The 19,178-nt window shown below is 42.0% G+C and overlaps 1 long non-coding RNA gene across 3 annotated transcripts in view; it reads left to right on the top strand.

Annotated features, from left to right (window-relative positions):
* Positions 1–6,091: 6,091 nt before the first annotated feature.
* The window catches only part of LOC119713570 (uncharacterized), a 78,214-nt gene continuing 65,127 nt past the window's right edge, over positions 6,092–19,178 (top strand). For 2 of the 3 annotated variants that reach the window (XR_011804758.1, XR_011804759.1), the window contains exons 1-2: positions 6,092–6,472; positions 6,551–7,443. This is a non-coding gene — a long non-coding RNA (uncharacterized lncRNA). The remainder of the gene's footprint in view (positions 6,473–6,550; positions 7,444–19,178) is intronic. The other variant, XR_005260776.2, reaches the window with a different exon arrangement.

Here is a 19,178-nt window from a genome sequence, read left to right as displayed (position 1 = left end):
AAATCGTCCCCCAGCTCCGGGGTGCACTTCTTATCATTAAATGCGTAATCAATCACTAATAAGCCCCAACAATCCAGAGGTAACGATAAGCTTTTGGTCTGTTTTCCTTCAGACACTCATCCCCATCAGGACGGAGCAGTTCACACATGCAGCTTTCCTGCTTTTTCCTCGCAAGGCACAGCAGAAAAGGGTTTCCCCATCCCTCTGCCACTCCCTGGTGGCTTTCTAATGAGGAGGCAGGACAAAAATAAGGGAGCTCTGCGTGTGACAGCGCCCTTAGGAAATTCCTCCCGGGGTTCACACGGTTTGCTCTCTGCAATGCAACCCGCTCCCACACGTCACCAGCTCCAGGAAGGGCAAAGTCCGCTGTCCCAGCTACCCCAAACACAAGCCACAACAGCACACAAACCTTTCTCGCCGCCCGACGGCACCTGGGAGAGCAGGGCACGGCACGAAATTCTCTTCTTGTTAATCAGCCGGGGAATATCCTGCTTCAACAGAGCAGGCAAGGCACGCTGTGGGCAAGGAATGTGGCTACCGTGACACAAAGAGCTACTTACAGCACTCATAATGACATGGAATAATAAGCCTAAAAAAAAAAAAAAAAAAAGAAAGAAAAGAAATAGGGGAGGCGATAAAACGAAGCTCAGGCTTCAGACGCGCATTTGCAGGTTTGGATGCTGGAGGAGGTGGGAAGGGGATTTACCTGCTAAAACATGCAGGCTGCTCTCTCTAGCTGCCAGGAGCTGAAGAGGGAAACCCAGCCACGCTTGGCGTGAAGATTTCAAGGGGTTCACACACTCCCCAAAGTGACACCACTCGGGTTTCTCCCTCTTCTCTTGCAGGATTCTGGCAGCCAGGTGCTGTGGCTCAGCACTGGAAGCGTCCGTGCAGCCCTTGCGATCACCAGGAAGGATTTTTTTACAGAACCCAGCAAAGCTTAACCCGGAATTTTCATCCCTCAAAGGGGCTCAGAGCTTTTGTTCTACCTGAACAATGAAATCATTTCTCCCTTATTAGATCTGTACACACAACCCCAGGTTGCAAACACGGCAACAAACGCCAGCTCCGCTGACAAGTAATAAACTTCAGCCAAAGTAAAAGCAAAACGCATACAGCCGGAGAAACATTTGATTATCCTCCCTTGCCACATCCAAATTAAATTCTTGCTACAACCAAAGAAAAGCTGGAGCCGTATTCAGAAGCCCAGAACAAAAAAACAGCTTGCAGAGAGCACAGCAACGAGCTGAGCACCAGCCTGACACGCTGCAAGGCGCCGCTCTGCAAACGCTGGGACCAGCAGCAGAGATTTTATAAAATCTGTATTTTAAATTCTGCGTTTGCTGAACTACAGGCATCCTGTCCTACACATCCTGCTGCCGTTCCCAACCCTGCTGCACGATGCTGCTCTGCTTAGGGCCTCACCTGCGGGGCTGGGGTCACCCTGGTTCCTCTCCCAGGGGAGCACCCTGCTCTTGCTGCTCCCTGGGGCTGGGTGCCAGGTGCCAGGGGTGCCTTCAAGGGACGCTGCCAGGCCGATGAGCCATCCTAAGGCTTGGGAGGATGACAGGCATCAGGTTTGCTTACACAGCCAGGTGTGTCACTTCCTCCACACCTTCCAGCAGGGGCGAGTCCAAAATGTCCTCAGGGAACGCACACAAACCTTTTATTTCTTTCCCTCTTTATTCCCCCAGAGGAGGTATGAGAGTGGGGGTTGTGGCTTGAGGTCCGCTAGGATTCCAAAAGGATCTTGGCTGACTTCAGATAACTACAGACTTTTGGGGTTTGGGGCCTTAAACCTCACTGCTTTATAAGGTAGGCTCCTGAAATGCTTTAGGAAATTCATTAATCCAAAAGAAGGCATCAGGACAGCAACTTCTCCAGAGATAAATCCTCCCGTTTCACTGCTGTGGCAGCGTTGTTAGATGAGAAGGAAGGGGCTGGGGCTGCTGTTTCTTCCCTCAAAATGTTTTGCAATAATGGTAAACGCCATTAGATGTCAGTGTGCTCTCAGCTGTGGGGCAGGCAGGCTCTGCTCAGGAGGAGTTAAGGCTGATTGTTGATCTCTGTGAGGTAGAAAGCAAAACCCAGCCCCTTCCTTCCACCCAGCTGCTGGGGGGTCTCTGAGCAGGACCCAAATGCAGCCCTGGGCAGCCAGAGCCTGCTCTGCTTAAGGAAATGAAGGTATCTGCAGGATGGTTTACAGCAAAAAGAACAAAAAGGGGTTGAGTGTAGAGCATGCAGAGAAACAAGATTTGACTCAGAGTGGCCAGCATTAAATATCAAAGACCCATGACTTCATTTTCTGATGCTTGCAAAGCCCAAACTACAAATCAGCTGCTCTTCAGCTGCCTGGTTCTGCAGCCAGCTTAACACCACGGGCCGTGATCCTGCAGGGTGCGAGTGCCTGCTCAAGGTCACTGCAAGCTTCAGGGCCCAGAATATTTATTTTAAGACCTAGGTCTGAGTACCCCTAATGCTTAGAAACCAGGGCTGAGGCCAGGGACTGACCTTTAACAAAGAGGCAGCCTTCGTCCAACACCGCGCTGTTCCTGAGGTCCTTCCCTGCTTAGAAGCACAGGAGATGGGGTTGGCCAAAACCTCCAGTTTTTGACTCCAGGAGCTGGAACTTGAATAAAGTGTATGTAAAAATAGAGCTGGGAACATGAGTACCTTGTTAATAACTAATCCTGAAAGCAAGGGGCAGTTGACTGACTTGTAAGTTCAATGAAAGCTGCACTGCTCCTAATGGTGCGGGCTTTACCACTGCAGTTTTTCAGCCTGGGAAGTGAAAACATCACTGCATGACCCTCAGAGACAATCCCCCCACACCAGGAGACTGGGAAGGAAAAGGATGGCTCTTGCTTTTTTTTTTATGTATCAGGAATTCAGAGGAACAAACCAGCACAAGAGTCGCTTTGGCTGCTGCAGAGCTGGAACAAAATGGTGATGGTGAATCTTGCTGCTCCTTGCCACTTCCACGGTTAAAAGCTCCAGGTATGTGGAGACTTTGGTGACAGTGGCATGGAAGCTGGTAGCAGAGGGAGTTGTCTTCACATGCAGAGCAGTTTTGAAACCTCCTGTCTCCTGAAGGGATACGTTTGTGCTGTTCCTTCCACCCACTGCTTAGTATTATCACATTTCACAGGAGTGTGAAGTATCTGAACAAACAGAGCTGGGGAGCTTTGAAAAAATGCTACAAGCACCACCTACACCTTGCTGCAAATGTCAACAGGAATCAAGAAGTTCATTTCCTATGCAAGCGAAGTCTTCAAAGCAAGCCCCCCTCCTGTTTTCAACCAAAGGGAAATGCGGCTGCTGACTGCATTAGGCTCTGGAAAGACACAGCTGGGATAAACAAAGGAATGTAAATTTGGCCGAGGCATCCAGCACTCTTTCATTAGGTGGCTCGAATCTCCCGGTTTCTGACAAAGCTCCCTTTTGAGTGTCTTAATTTGCTTTACCTTGAGATGGCTTCATCTGAACGCCGCTCCTCTCATGGGACCAGCCTGGTGCTGGGTGCTCCTTCCTCTGTTAGGTTCGGTCACCGGTGGTGGCTTTGGCCGGAGTTGGAGCTAGGTGAAAGCTCATGTGCAGTGCCAGGGTTTGCATCTAGTGTTTAGGCTAGCACAGGGATAAACACACCAGGCGTTAGGAAAATGGAGCCTTTTAATATTCCCGATGACTGTCCATCCATTTTCTGTGAGATGATGATAATGCGAAGGCTGTCGCCACGTACCTGTCTTCCTGTTGCTCTTCAGAAGAGTGATTTTGGAAAGCATCCTCATCCTATACCACCTTGACAAAGGTCTTGCTGTGATTCTCTGGGAACCCGCTGTTGCTCAGATGCACCCCAGGAGGCACAACAGCATTTCAGTTGTTTCGGCGTGGGCGATTGTAACGGTGTCAGCAGCGCACGTTGCTAATCCAAACCTGCTTGTAGAAACTGGGGGATGCTTCAGAGCCTGCAGCATCCCCTCGGCACCCTGCTATGGGACTGCAGCCCTTCTGCTCCCCTCTGATGTGTCCCGTTCCCTTTGATGTGGTGGAGTGAGCCCTGATAGGGATGAGCAGCCTCCGGCAATTGTGCTGGGAAAATTAAACTTCCCAGATCTTGAGAACACACAGCAGAGAAAATGTGTGAAAAATTGAAATGACAAGGTTATTCAGGTCGTTTCTTTAGACAGCTTCAGCCTGGATAGGTGGCAAAGTAAGGAGAGCAGCTGAGATCCCTCTCCTAACAAGGAGGATTTACAACATCTACTTGAAGCCCAAAGCACTCTCAATTCATGGCCCAAATCCTAAATTTTGGTGGGTGTATCCCCAGTAGCTGCTTTTTACCTTGTTTTCCCCTTCTGTCCCCAACTCCTTACAAAGGCTGGGCCCTTACCACACCATCACTATCACCTTAAGAGGGCTGCTGATGTTTTATGGGCCCTTTCTGCTTGTTCCACCAACACAAGGGTCCCAAAACAAGTGTTGGCAGGTGGAGCATCCTGGGGCGTAGGCAAATGCAGAGCCTCTGAACTTGGCCAGGGATAAAACTTAGCGCTGCGGCTTCTCAGATCCTTAATGGCAAAAGCATGAAGCCAAAGTACATGTGGTTCATTTTAAAAGAAATGCTATTCTGTTTGATTGGAAAAAGTGAAAAAATCACAAAGAGCCCATGCTGCCTGCACTGTGTGGGAGGACCTGGACCTCAGCATGGAGACGTGGAAGAGCTTAATCCTACAGCTATAAGGCACAGCTGACCTGTTACAATGGAGCTGGGTATCAGTGCATCTGTCTCTGGAGCTCCAGAGAATTAATCATTCAAAGTATTTTACATGCAGACTACTTCTTTTGTTGAAGTGGAGATTTGTGGGAGAAATCCAACTGTAAAAAAAAAAAAAAAAAAAAAAAAGATTTTCAGGATTTTATCAGAGTCTGGAAAGCAACTGTATTTCATTTAATTAACTAATTTTCTGTATCTGTTATTTGGCAGAAGGGTTGTGTTTCTCTCTCTCTCTCTTTTTTCTTTTTCTGTAAGGAACATTGGAGGAGTATTTCTGACAGGAGTGAAACAGATGCAGAAAGTTTTCCAACTCAGCTCCATGTGTATTTTTATCATGGAGGTAACATAGCATCATCCGAATACAAATAGGCAAAGGCTGTTAGATAGGAGACCAATAATTTGGATCATTTTCCTAAGCTGCTCTTTAAGGGGCCTCCTAAATATTGGTTTATATCCTCACTTTTGTAGGACATGTGGAACAACAGCGTATGCTTTAAGGAAGGGAGGCTGAAGCATGGAAAAGGGTCCAGGGGGCTGGGAGAAGGCAAGGAGGGATATCAATGGGGGAGGACCCGGTACTCAGTATCTCCCCCTGCCCACCTAGAGCATGGGATGAAGCTATTAAATCGTTTCCAAACCAGATGTTGGGGCTGCAAAACCAAACCTACCCTTTGCTTGGCCAGCACACTTTCTGTACTGCTTCTCAGGAGGGAATGCAGGCTGTGGAGCAGGAGCCTGTCTAAACATTAAAGCTGTTTAGGTAAATACCAGCTGGTACTCTGTCCTGTTAGCAAATAAAAGCCTCTATTTTAAATTAGTGTTGCACGGAAGAACAATGTTTAAATAGTTGCATTGTCTTCTCCTGGAAAATAAATAACGTAAATGCGGTGGACTCCTGGGGAAAATGCTCCAGCTAAACTGCCGAAGTCACCAGGAGATCAGCATCGCCTCTCAGCTGCACTGCGGGACGAGGGATGTCAGCACAATTAGGATGATGGCAGCGGTGAAAGGAGGCACAGAAAAACACTTCGCTCAGGTTAGCCAGCAGCAGAGGCGGGGAAAGAAATGCAGCCCAGGCTGGCAGCTGCTAAACTCCCTGTCTGCTGGGGACAAGGGGCTTTGAGAGCCCCCGACCCAAACCTCTGACCTGCATGATGATAAACTCCAGCCTCCGGGGCTGAGCCCTTTGCAAGGGCTTGCACCTGCCTATGGCAGCTCCAGGGTAGGAATTAAAGGACAACCTGAGCCATCCTTCCCTTTTTCCCCATGGCTGTTGCAAGCTCTTTTCTGTTTAAAGAGCGCTAGAGGGCTGCAGAGATCTACGTTTGCAATTGCAGACACTGGCATTAATGCAGTATCTGTACTTTAGGGCCAGTTGCTCCAGTTCTGAAAGGGAAGCAGTCAGCAGGGATGTGGGGATGGGATGGTTTGGGTTTTCCTCTCCTGCAGATAGGAGACTGGGGTGTTGCTGAGATGCAGCCAAGTGAAGAGTGGCTCACAGCTGGGAGGGAAACAAGAAACAGGTGGTTCTGCTGCAAAAAACACAAAATGGTTCAGGTTCATCCCCAGTTCAATCCCCCTGCTTAAAGCTTGTGTAGGACTGTCTCCCACTGGGTTTTCAGCATCTCCAAGGATAGAGATGCCATAGCCTCCGTGGGCAACTTGTTCCACTGCTTGATAGCTCTCTTACATGCAGAGGTAAGCTTTTCTTTTGGTATAATTCTCTCTATCTCTCTCTTTTTTTCCCCCCTTAAATATAGGTTTTCTGTACTTCAGTTTGTGCCTATTGCCTTTCTAGCAGACCCCAGTGAGAGGAGTCTGGCTCCATCCTCGGACTGGCAACAGTGGCACAAGGCAGCTGCATTAAAGGGTGATAATGCTCTACGTTTAACTAAAAGAAAGGGGCAGAAAACTGTGAAATAACAGATTAAAACAGGAAGACCAGCCTAGAAAGGGCCTCATGAGACTGTGAGGGCTAATCCTTGTGACCCCAGCCATGTACCTTCGCTCACTGCTCTGATGGCTTTTTCCACTTTCCAGCCTTTGTTGTGTCTGGGCTGGTTTATGTTGTGGTGCCAGTGCCGTCCTTCAGGTTCAATGGCAAAGGAATGTAAAGAGTTTAAAAGAAATAAGAAGGGTGATTCAGGAGACACCTCGGGGTTTCAGACTGCTTCTCTCCAGCTATTAAGACATGGAAGTTGCTGGGTGTTTGCTCTTGCTGGGCAAAGTTGTTAACCAGGGAATAGTTAGTGGAAAAGTACTGCTGTAGAGTGAATCTTCAGTAAAAGGAGAGCTGAAGTTATGCCCTCAATGTGAGGGAGCTGAAATTATGTCATCGATAAAGTAGTAGCAGTTACTGATCCTGAAAGAACCTTGGTGTCCGTGTGGTCATCATGCTACAAATGGTGCCCGAACAGGGACCTGAAGAACATCACACCACAAATGGCGTCTGAACAGGGACCTGAATAACAGGGACAGGCTAGCAGAACAGGGACCAGGACAGGAGCAGAAACACTGATCGCCTCATGAAGATAGGTTCAGCCAAACTCAGCAAACTCCTCACAGAAACTCATACTTCAAGTTGCTGAAGGGAAGTGCACCTGAGCTGGAAGGAAGCTGAAGCTGAGGGAAGCAGACCTGCACACGCAACTGCCCCTCACAGGCTGAAGGTAAGCAGTTGCACGCTATGGGTAATCATATGTCCTGGTAACCTTCCAGTTTATTCCTGTTATTATGAATCAGACAGTTTATGATCCTGAAACATGGGACCAAACTGAGGTGAAGCTTTGGGACTCTGCTACTAAAAATGACAAGGTTGTGGTGGGATTGCTCGGCACCTGGTGAGCAGTCTCTGAGGCCTCACAGAGCCATGTAGGACCACAATCAGAAATGTGTGGTTTGCCAGACAGTGAGGGAGCTGTGGGCTCGTCCACCGATCTGCCAGCTATGCCATTGCTGTCCCCCACCAGTACTGCCATCACAGGCCTTGGCTGTTGTGCCCCCGGTGAACTGAACGTGCCTTTTGATCCAGGCCCTAGAGGCCCTGAAAAGGAATGGATCTGTTTCCCTTCGATCTGGGAGGAATAAGATACATAGGGCCTGAAGGCCGAGTTGCTTAACAACTTAAAGTGATAATAAATAAAGTAGTAGCAGTTTCTTATCCTAATAGAACCCTGCTGTCCATGAGGTCGTTACGCCACAGGTGCCGTATGTGTTTTTAGGGCCCTAATTAGGGTTAGGCTTAGTGTTCCAGTTAGGGTTACACTTTGGGTTGTTTGGAAAGAGAAAAGGTGCAGAGTCCTGTTGTGTGTGGGGTTGCATAAAGGCTCCCAAAGGGAGTTCAGGTGTACTCATAGGTATAGGGTCTACCAACTGGGAAGAGAGAGCATGTGTATGTATTTCACTTCTGTAACTAATTTGCTGCTGTCGTGCCATTATTACAGATATGCTATTTATCTATTGCCTTACTTTTTACTCTTTAGAGTTATATGCTGCTTTCTGTTTAACATTTGTATGGTTACTATGCATGAAACTTCTCTCTTCTAGGAGGTTTTAGTCACTACCCTAATATAAACAGTAGCATAACATTTAAGAAATGAGTTCTTCAAGGTGTTGTCCACACTCTTAAAATGAAATGTTGAATGTAGCTTGTTGCTGTTCTCTTTAAGACTGTGATGAATTTATGTGCAAATGCTTTTAGGTATGTAATTTGTGTGTGAGTTGCCCAAACACAAATAACAAACAGAAGAGGCACTCTAAGAGAAAAGCCAACATCTGGGACTGTTCTGTCTGGTTCATTCTCTGTGCAGCTGTACTGATTGATTGCTAATTAGAGGTTAGGTGAGGTTCCCTGATTTATTTTGAAACAGCACACAGTCCCAAGAACTCTTCTTGGACAAGAAACTGACTTATCTTCCTCCTGTAATTCTTGGACAGTAGGAAAATGTCACCTCAATTTGGCATTGCATAACAGTATTGGTCAAACATTTTGTAAATTTGAAGTAGTTTAATCCAATTAACAAGCAGCTAATTTAGCATGACATAAACAGTAGATGTGTGACTCCAGCTTTGTTCATTAAATTCAACAGTAAGTCGCTGTCTTGACACCTAAAAGGTGTATAATCATTCACCATTTAATTAGCATCAGTATGTCAGGTACTCATTAGAATAATTGACTAAAGTCTTGCTTGTTGAAAATGGCTTTTTGCTTAATTTTATGCACTTAGGATGGTGTTTTCCATTTCACAAAAACATGTAGGCAGATCTCATGGGTCATCTGCATAATTTGTTTGCCAGGTTTACCATAGGCACATCCTCCAATGCTTTTTGCAGCTTGACTGGTATAGCTTAGGCAGTAAGTTTCCACAGCTTCTTCTACAAAATATAACTTATGATATTGTTAGGTGACCATAAGTAAAAAGTGCAAGTTAACTCTGATTATTCAGAAATATAAAAACAGTTAAGTTAGCCAACTTCAGAGGAATTGCGTCTGTGCAAGTCCTCCTCAAACACTGACGAGAACTGCTTTGGAGGGATGGTGTTGCAAAGAGTTTACGAAGCAGTTGATACAGAAGATAGAAAGGCACATACTATTTCTAATGAATGTGCTTGTTTATATTAATAGTTTCAGGCAGTATCTGTTGGCAAAGATGACAGGACTTGTGGTGGGCACTGCTTCCCAGCTTCCAGACTAGCGGTGCAGAGTGATGCTTCTATGGCCAAGGGGCTCATGACAACTCCCAGAACAAGAACAGTATCCAGCCTGTTATGCAGCTGAGAAAGTTCGTGTAAACTAAGCATAGTTTCATACCTTGTCTAGACACTGCTTGCTGTGGAAGCTCTTCATGGGTTAAAATTAAAACTTGCATAAAAGCCCTGGGTGTGAATCTAGGGGGCTTGCAGCAGACCTTGGATAAAGCCTTAGTTGAATAACTTGTAAGTGTCTCCAGGATAAAGCATCAGCAGGAAGTTTGTTATTTTGCAAAACAATGAACACTTTTTTTTTTTAATTTAATCAGTGAAATTCAGTGCAAATCTAATGCAGTATGTGTCACGTAAACCTACATTGAGCTGTTGTGACTCAGTCTCAGGAATGCAATTTAGATCTTCCTCATTCAGTTGGTTAGTTTTTGTTTTTTAGTGCTTGTGGTTACAGGTCATTTTACAAAAGAGGAAAGGAAGATTAGATATAAAAACAAATTCCATGATTTCCATTTGAAGATCTGGGAGAAAATTTCACAGTTTTACAGGAACTAAAATAGTGAAAGCAGTTTCAAAGAATGACAAGAAAGACAGAATGTATTCCACTCTACACTTGTATTTACATATATGTTTACAAAAATGTAAAAAGACCAGCATTAAGGTTGCAAATCATCCGATAAAAATAAATAAGTAAATTCACGATACGTGTGCAGCACAGACTAAAAGTAAAAGGTGAAATAGCAGCATGCAGAAGGCATCCAGTGTGACAGATCAAGCAACTGAACCCGGTAATCTGTATTAATTATATAGATACACTTGTACTGATACTTAAGCTGACTTTGGTTGTGTGAAGAAACTTTTAAGGGGGGACTTAGTCTGATGCTACAGCCATGTAAGGTGGTGAGAGATCTGCGTGTTTCTGCACTTTCACGGTTACCTTGGGTCATGTTAACGGAGGAGTCTTTCCACTCTGACTGCAGAGTTGGTAGCTACATCGAGTTTTGGAACTTGTGCCTGTTTCCCTGCATTATTGTGCTATATTGCAGTGTCTGTGTCTCTTCTCTATTCCCATTGACTTTGAATTATTACACTAAGCATTATTATTCAGGTCAAATATCTAGAGCTGGCAGTTTGCATCCGTAGAGAGAAGAGGAAACTATGCCAGGTTTTCTGTACCAGTTGGGCTGGTGGCTGCCTCTGCTTATCACCCTTCAAAGAGCATACTGTTCACTTGAGTATGGGCAGCAGGAAAACTGTTTGTGTTTGCTTGTTTTCTATTCTCTCTGACGACAGGCACTCCCAGGGCCGTGCAGTTAGTTCAGAGAACTGATGGAATGCAGCAGACACGTCACAGCAGCGCGCTCAGCAGCACAGGCTGGGCAAATCATCTCCTATTTTAATACTTCAAGGGCCTCTCTCTGAAACAAATAGCATTGTCTCACAGAGTTAATTCATTTTTTATAAACATTCACACTGATTCTCTTCAAGGTGAATACCAATTATGCAAATGCCCAGGTTTATTTTTCCTAGACTCTCTTCTTGAAGCAGGTAGGAAAACTGTCTGATGGGATCAGAAGAACAGCCTATTTCACAACAGCAATGTCTCTGGGTTTTCATTCTTAGATCTCAAAAAACTTTTCAAAGGAATTTAATAGCATTTTTTTAATATAACATACCTATGGTAAATAAATACAACAGTGGGAAAAGGAGAGAAATTCACCTTCTCTTGGGCCACCCAATAACTAACTTTACAGCCTGGAGAAGAACTGTCACTTGAGCTCCTTGCCAGGGATTTAAGACCAGAAATAGCAGAGGTGTGAATAGAAGCCTCAGTTCAAAGTTCTATCCACTAACCAACACTGATGTCTCATTTCCAAGAGTGGAATTAAAAACATGCACTGAGATATAACTGAAATATTAGCTACTGGTTTCCCTAAACCCTGAATTAATAGGACATTATAGCTGTTTGAAAACTTTAGAGATGATGGACTACCTGGAAGATGGTTTCATTTTGAGAAAGGAAAATAAGTTGCTAATTTCCTGGGAAGTGAATCAGAAGAAGATGGAAGTAAGTGTCAGGCAAGTCTGGAAAAAGGAACTGTGAAAACAGCTTCTCAAGGGTGAGGTATGGAGATGACATTTTCTTATTCTGTGTTCCTTTGTTAATGAAGGCAAAGTTGTTTTAAAGTGCAGCAAGTCTGAACTTCTGTAGATGGGGTTTGTCAGGTCGGAAATTGGCTGGGACAAGACCTTCTATTACACGAGCCTCTCTATGAATTAAAACCTTTAAATATTAAATACACTTCAGGTCAAGCTAGTCCAGTTTATGAGGCAGCAGGTACAGGGAAAGAAAAGTAAATACTTGCATTTTATGAGTGTAATTTCGACTGAAATTCCAGGTTTGTTACTCATGCCAAAATTGTATATAAAATTACTATAGCAATCAAAGCATGAATCAAGGTTCATAAAGCCAACTTGAATCTTTAATGAAAATTCTTTCAAGGATTTGTTGCCACTGACAAATCAGCGTCATTTGCTTTTTCACAGTCTAGAGGACAGCCTGTTGTAACAAAGATCTCTTGCCAGCCTTATTTGTACAAGTTGAATTGCTGTAAGTCTGAAAGTCTTGTCAGGGATAACAGTATTCATTGGAATACTTTTCCTGGGCATTTTCTGCATTTAAGAGTATTAAGACATATATAAATCAAGAACTTTCTGTGACTGAACCCATGGTATACTTTATTCAGGGTCAGTGAAAATTCAGTAATGCAAAAAGAACATGAACAGGCATTGCAGATTTGATGAATATGTAATTGAATAGGTAAGATTTCTATCTTCAAAAAATGCTCTTCAAGGTAAACAAAAATGTACACAGATTTGATCACAAATTACTAAGTGGCTATCAGAGAAATGGAAATTCTTCCATGGGAAATAAGATTTCATTTTCCTTTCTTGATGTGATATTAAAAAGTGAAATTTAAGTAAAACATGGGGAAGAACTGCAATCGAACTAATGGAACCAAGAGTGTAACCTGCCAAATGGAGTGAATTGAAGACATCTCTACTGGAACAAACTGCCAAAATCAGCAGAAACCTGTGGTCCACTTCTGGAAGTTCATGAGATCTGCATACAAATAAGTGCATGGCAAACTAACTCTTCAAATTCCATTAACGGAAAATGCACCTTACAGAGATACAAATGGAATTTAAAAATATTTTTGGGGGAAGGAGAGAGAGAAAAAGGGGTAGCGGAAAGCAGGAAGTAGGCTAATATTATTAAGCTTTTGATACATCTTGTGCTTTGACCATCATGTTTCCATTAACTTCAGGAAAAAAAAAAGTTTACAGAACCTTAAGACTTTTCATATTATTCTGTCTCCAAGGTATTGATATTTCATAAAATGTCCATGGAAGGTCTTACATTTCTGTTACTGAGAAGTCTTACAGAGCTCTGCAGTCAAATGAATGAATTGTTTCTCTTGAATCTGTATTTCTGCTATATAATGTTTTTGATTTAAGCAAAATCTGTTAAATTTTGCTTTTAATAGGAAACCAAAAAATAATTGCAGATTTCCCCTACAGAGAGTAAACTTTTAAACTTTTTTTTTTGATAGGACACAGGACACTAGAATCAATCATGCAAATCTGAATTGGTACTCTTTGTGGGAAAAAGTCCTCAGGATGCTTGATTCAACACTAATATTCCCTGCTTAGACATGACAATGTTACTGTTGGCACACAGAACAGTCGTTGTTTTCTGTGAGTATCAAGTAAAGATCTATTGGATGGCTTGACAGCTGAAACAAAAGCAGTGGCCTGATTTACATGTTAAGGGAGCTGTAGAGATGTGCTACCTGAATGTGTTTCCTTTGGTATATTCCTGATAGAGAAATATTTGATGTGACTGGAAACACCCAAACTTCATTTGTGCAGTTAGCTCTTCTTAAAAATTTCAAATCTTAGAATTCAGCAAGCATAAGATTTTCTGTTCATGTAATGCATGTGTGTTTTATTGTGCTTTCAGCAAACTACCACTGGTAGTTCCATGCATTTTTCTCTTCTTAGAGATTGTTCACATTTTTTCCAAATGCTTCAAAATATTTTTTTCTAGTTTTCCATGACTAATGTTTTTTCTGTAGCTACCTCAGTTTCTAAGACTATGGCATTTGAGTAATCCAAAGAAACTGCCATTTATGCAGTGATGAAGGAAACCTTGCTTAAATATCCAGATGCAGCATTGATTAAAGACTTGCTATGATACCTACAGGAAAAAAGTCCATAGCAGATGTGTTTGAAGCCACTTTCATGACAGTTTGTGTTGTCTTATGGTTTCTTTGTGGTCCCTTCATCTGTCTCTTGCCTTTAAAATTAGGTTTTGAACACTTGGAACAATCAGTAACTTTCTGGTCATATGGCAAGCATAGAAAGGTGCTTGCTTAGTTTATGACTAATTTTTACAATCCTGTAAGAATCTAAACTTCGGGTTGGAAGGTTTACACAGTAAGACTATTTGATTCTGGATCTACTGTGTAGTAGTTTCTAAATCCATGTTGTGTGTTATAGCAACATAAACTATTGTGCTACATTATTCAAAAGTTCTCAGATATTTTCTTTGACAGTGGTCCAAATAAAAGTGAAAAGGCATCTTCTCTCTGTTATATATTTGCTTTGTTTCAATGTGGGCAAAACAGCTTGACTTGGGCATTTCAGTGGTAATATATGTGAAATATTTAAGAGTGAAGATAATGACGTGGAAACAAAGCAGTGATATTTTGAAATATTTCTCCAAACTAATATAGACAAAATCAAATTGTTTCCATGATTTTTTGAAAAATATCAAATAGGCCCTATTTCTGATGGAAATACTTTCCAGCTGGTGGAGGGAAGTGGGGAGGGAGAAGTTTTAAAGAAGATCTTTCAGAGGAAGCTCTGATAAAAGTAAGATTTTTTTTTTTGTTTATGCTAGTCAGTAGTGGCAAGTAGGTGAGTCACTAAATGCTAAAAAACAAACAGAAACACTTGTATTATTAACTATACATTAGACAATGAGCAACAGAGTTAAAAATGGAGGAACAAGTGTAGCATAGGTGGGAAAAATGCAAACTCTCCCAGAAGAGGCTGTGTTCTAGAGCAACCTGTCTAGTAGTGATCTGCATTCATTTGTGTCGCTGTATTCTCTGTTGTGTTTTCCTTGTGACTTTGAAACTTGAAAACTCTGTGGATGAAATCCATTTTTTGGTATGGTACACTAACTATACGGCACTAATAGCAAAAGCTAATTAAACTTTTTTTTTTTTTTTTTTGGACATGGTGAACCAATCTTTTTGTGGGCAGTGTGTGGTTGACACAAAATAATTGGAGAAAAGGAAAAATGCAGTTTTGGCAGATGGAAATAAATATGGTGTAAAGAAGCTTTTTTTTTTTTTTTTTTTTTTTTGTAAGGTTGCCTAACTTTAACTGAAATCAACATACCCTTTCTATCAGCTGTGAAGAGTCATATTAAATAGTGTACCCTATACAGGGGGCTCCGGAGGCAGGTTCAGCATCCTGAAAAGGGCACGGAGCTCCTTTGCTAACTTACGTTAGTAAGTACATCAGTTAGGCTTCCACACATCCAACTCACGTGTAAAAATTGGTTAGGACAGCTGGTGCCAACAGGAGAAAGGTCTTGCAGGAAGGAATTGTCACTTTTTTTAAAAAAAAAAAAAAAAAAAAGCAAAAGCAGCAGCTGTGGTTTTGATTATTATTAAGGTAATTATAGAAGGAAGAATTACTGGCAGTGAGTCACTTGGTGCACCTGTGACAGGAATGGGCCCTCTGTTGTGCTTCCTATTAAGTCAGTGATGGCCAACATCTGCCCTGTGTTGGAACCAGGGTGATAACGCTTCATGGTCACCAAGATTTATCAGCTTGGATGGTTTTGGCACCAGGGGCTTCCCATAGATGTAGCAATTTTAAGTCTTCTGTATTTGAACAGTGTGTTTCTCATTCTGCCTTCTGGATCCACGCTCAGCTCAATGCCTGCTGTGAAGGCTACCGATAACAGCACTTTGTGTCCCCTTTCTTCAGGAGTGAAACAAAAAATCCTGCATACTGTAACTGGCAATGCAGAGCTAAAGTTTTGCAGGTTGCTCTTCTGTAATGCTCAGAATGGAAAATCAATGAGTTGTTCAGATGGCATCACACCATGTGTTAATGTCATCTGTAATATTACCTCAAAATCATTCCACCTGCTGTTCACGCAGGGCCAAGACTCAAGTTTCTTGAAGTAAATGGGTCCATATAAAGCTGAAGAAAAGTTAATCAAGTGCACGACAATGTTATGGAAAGCAGTGAAAAAATATAGACATGCATTGTTTAATAGAAAAAGTAATAATCTTTCTTTAAAGAATTAGAAGAAATAAATCATTGTTTTATCATATAGGCAAAAACAGCAAGCATGTAGTGAAGCAAGTCAGTGCATGTAACGTGGTATTAAAAGGCTGTTCCAGGTGACGGGTGCACACAGGACGAGTCTTTCCCTGCTCATGTTGTTTTATGGCAGTCGAAGCCAAGACACTTCCAAGTGTTATGGTCATGGATGGAGATGATCCAGCTGAAAAGTAAACTTTTTTTTTTCCATCTTAGGTTTGTGCTCAGTTTCCTAAATTTTTTTGCTGTGCTATCCCAGAAGTGCTGATACATGGGAATGTCAGGACCAGCAATCCAGTGGTGGACCTGTATCAGCCCAGGCTTAGAACTACTGAAATGGCTGTGGAATTGCAGTCAAAATTTCATTCAGTTGTGGAAACTTTCTGCTTTGAGGTGTGTCTATTGGTGTCAGTAAAGTAGAATTATAAATGTGTATTTTGATTGGTCTCAGTCACGATGATGTCCAGACATATCGTTGGAGTAAACAAAATATCCTCCTGAGATCTCTGGGAGATAAGGAAATATTCTGAGCACTGCTTCAGAGACTGACTACATCCCAGAAAGATTATGTGGCTTTTTAAAGGTTTCACACTTCAGTGAGGAACAGGAATTCTCCCAGTTTATGTTCCTATGATTTAACCACCAATGCCCCCATCTTTAAAATTTGTGAGAATCATCTTAGTATGCAAAAACATTGATCATTCAGTGGTGGTGATATTCTGATACTCAGGTGATATTCTATCCTGGATGGACCTTATTGTTGTACTTTATCCTACTTCTCCAAGTCATCTGTAGTCTTATTTTTGCTGCAGAAATTGTAAGCTGGTGTTTCGTCGATAATATCCAACTCAGTTCAATCATGGCACCTATTTTGTCGGCAGCTGCAAATGAAGACCAGAGAATGCCATTTGAGCTGTGATTCAACAAATGCTGTTTAGTGCTCTTCTTAAGAAGTGCTAATGGATCTCCCAGAAAGATATAGCTGTAGATTTGCTTTACAGGAAATCTTTGATGTGATACTGTTTTTTTTCACAGTTTAAGGTTTATGAGAGAAATTTAGGCACTCCATGTATATAAAAATAAGTCGTAATGAAGGAGTACAATGATAATTGTGGATTTCAGTATTTCTCCTTCACTGTAGTGTATGTTCCAGTTGATCATACTGATTTCTCATAATTCTTACTTATAGCTAATGGAAACACCAAGATTCAGGGTGGTAAAAGCTTGCTGCTTTAGCTAGGCTCATCTTCATGTAGTGCTTCATCATCATTGCAATCACATCAGAGTCTTCACTTTGTGTTTAATCATTTTCATTTAGGACTTTGAATGACATTGTACGTATAAAACTTGATTCTCATTTGCTGTAACTCCTCCATGCACACACATCTGAACAGGGAGTAAATTCTTTACACTGACTTTAAGTCATCTCATTACATTTGTGGGGCAGTGTAAAATGAACAAACAAAACCCATTTGACTGCATCTGATGTGCCCCAGGCTAATTAATGAGTCCATGGTACAAAGCATGGGAGATCAATCCTGAAATTTGGACTCATTCTCTGTTTCATCTGCCGTGGTATGAGTTTTTTTTTTTTTTTTTGCCTTGTGTTGTAAAAACCACAGTGTTGGTTTGGAGGCAGACAGCAGAATAGTTGTAGTGAGAGTGCTGTGCAGCTCCATCCAGGCGCAGAGCATAAAAATGTGGGTCAGACCACTCGGCTACCGGTGCTGAATTTACGCACTTGCTTCAGTATTTTCATGTGGTACTGCACTCTGCCACGGAGAGTCATCTAATGTGTCTTCTGGGGCTGCTGATGGGCTCAGGTTTAAAAAATAAAATAGTGACCTACTTGAGAAAGTTGTCAATGCAAGTAAGAGGCTATTCAATGTACGTTCTGCAGGCTGGATAGGGATTAGAGGTCTTTAACTGTGAATCTTTTAACCTGCAGGTTTTATGACCAGATCCTTTTATTGTTTTTTTAATCTTCACAGCCTAAAAGGGTTAGGAGGAAGGGAAGAGGAAATTATAGCAACTTCAGAAACTGTCTTTGTAACTGGGAATAAAAAATTCCAATGAAATGGGAATGAGACACTAAATTGTCTCCTCTTATATGTTACTATCTTGTTATTATTTTCATTAAATGTTCACAGCCACAATTTCAGTGTTTAAATCAACATGATGACCTAGTTTAAAAAAAAAAAAAAGTTGGAAAAGAATATAGCTTTAATTATATGCAGAGATGATTTTATAAACTTTACGGTGTACATTAATATAGTCTAACATGTATGTTAGGCTCCCAAATCAGCAGAAAGGCCATCAGAATGATGAGGGAAGCCTGTAGTCTCTGCCTCCTTTTTATGCATTTGGCTTAAAATACTTCAACATCCAAATGGCAGTTTAGGGAGAAAAGAAGGATTCCCTCATTATGGTTTCAGCATTGAGAAGTTCATTATGTACATTGTTTATTATAAACAATACACTTTGGGGAAATCATGTCCCCATCAAGGCTGATAATAAAATTCCCTCATTTCCATTGGGGCTAGGCTTTCAGATGTTGCTCTTGCTCTGAGAAAATAAAGGATAAAACTTCAGTTCCTGCAGTGTCTTCACTGATCTTTGGGAATAATCCACATAGTAGTTTTGCTTCCAAAATACTGAGCAGCATGATTTTAATCCAGAAAAATGATTAGGGGTAGGTAATTAACTCCAATTTTGTAAGTGTGCTAATGTAATTGATGCAGAGTATCCACGTATTGTTGTATTCCTTGCATTCTTTCCCTGCAGATGTAGAATAGGAAAGTATCAAATAAGTCCTCATTTCTGGTAATATTATAGCAGCCTTTTCACTAAGACAGGGACCAAGCAAACAACTGACCACTAAGCCAAAACATCCAGAGATGAGAAGGTGAAATAAAGTCAGGCCTGTCATAGCATCTTGGATTTGTTCTGAAGTTCAGGAATTGGCTAGAGCTCAATCTCACTTTCATTTTTATTGTATTTTGGCACACAAGCAGGCTGAATTTTTTAGGACAACTGTTATTCTATAGAATTACTAATAATCTATGTTTCCTATGTGACAACATAAATGTTATCAGTTACCAGTAACAAGCATCATAAAAAATAGTTTGCAGAGTCTTTCTTGGCAACTTGATAATTCACACTACAGTAATAAGACATTCTCTGGGGCTCCTTTTCATCACTAATGTAGTGCGTGAATGCAGAGCTTTTATCTTTAGTGTATCTTAGAATTGGGCAAGGATATTATTTGGCATTATCATAGTACAAGTGCTCT

This window comes from Anas platyrhynchos, chromosome 23 (genome assembly GCF_047663525.1).
Source record: "Anas platyrhynchos isolate ZD024472 breed Pekin duck chromosome 23, IASCAAS_PekinDuck_T2T, whole genome shotgun sequence".
NCBI lineage: Eukaryota > Metazoa > Chordata > Aves > Anseriformes > Anatidae > Anas > Anas platyrhynchos.
The sequence above is the reverse complement of the archived record's forward strand: the minus strand, read 5'-3'. Positions and strand labels throughout refer to the sequence as shown.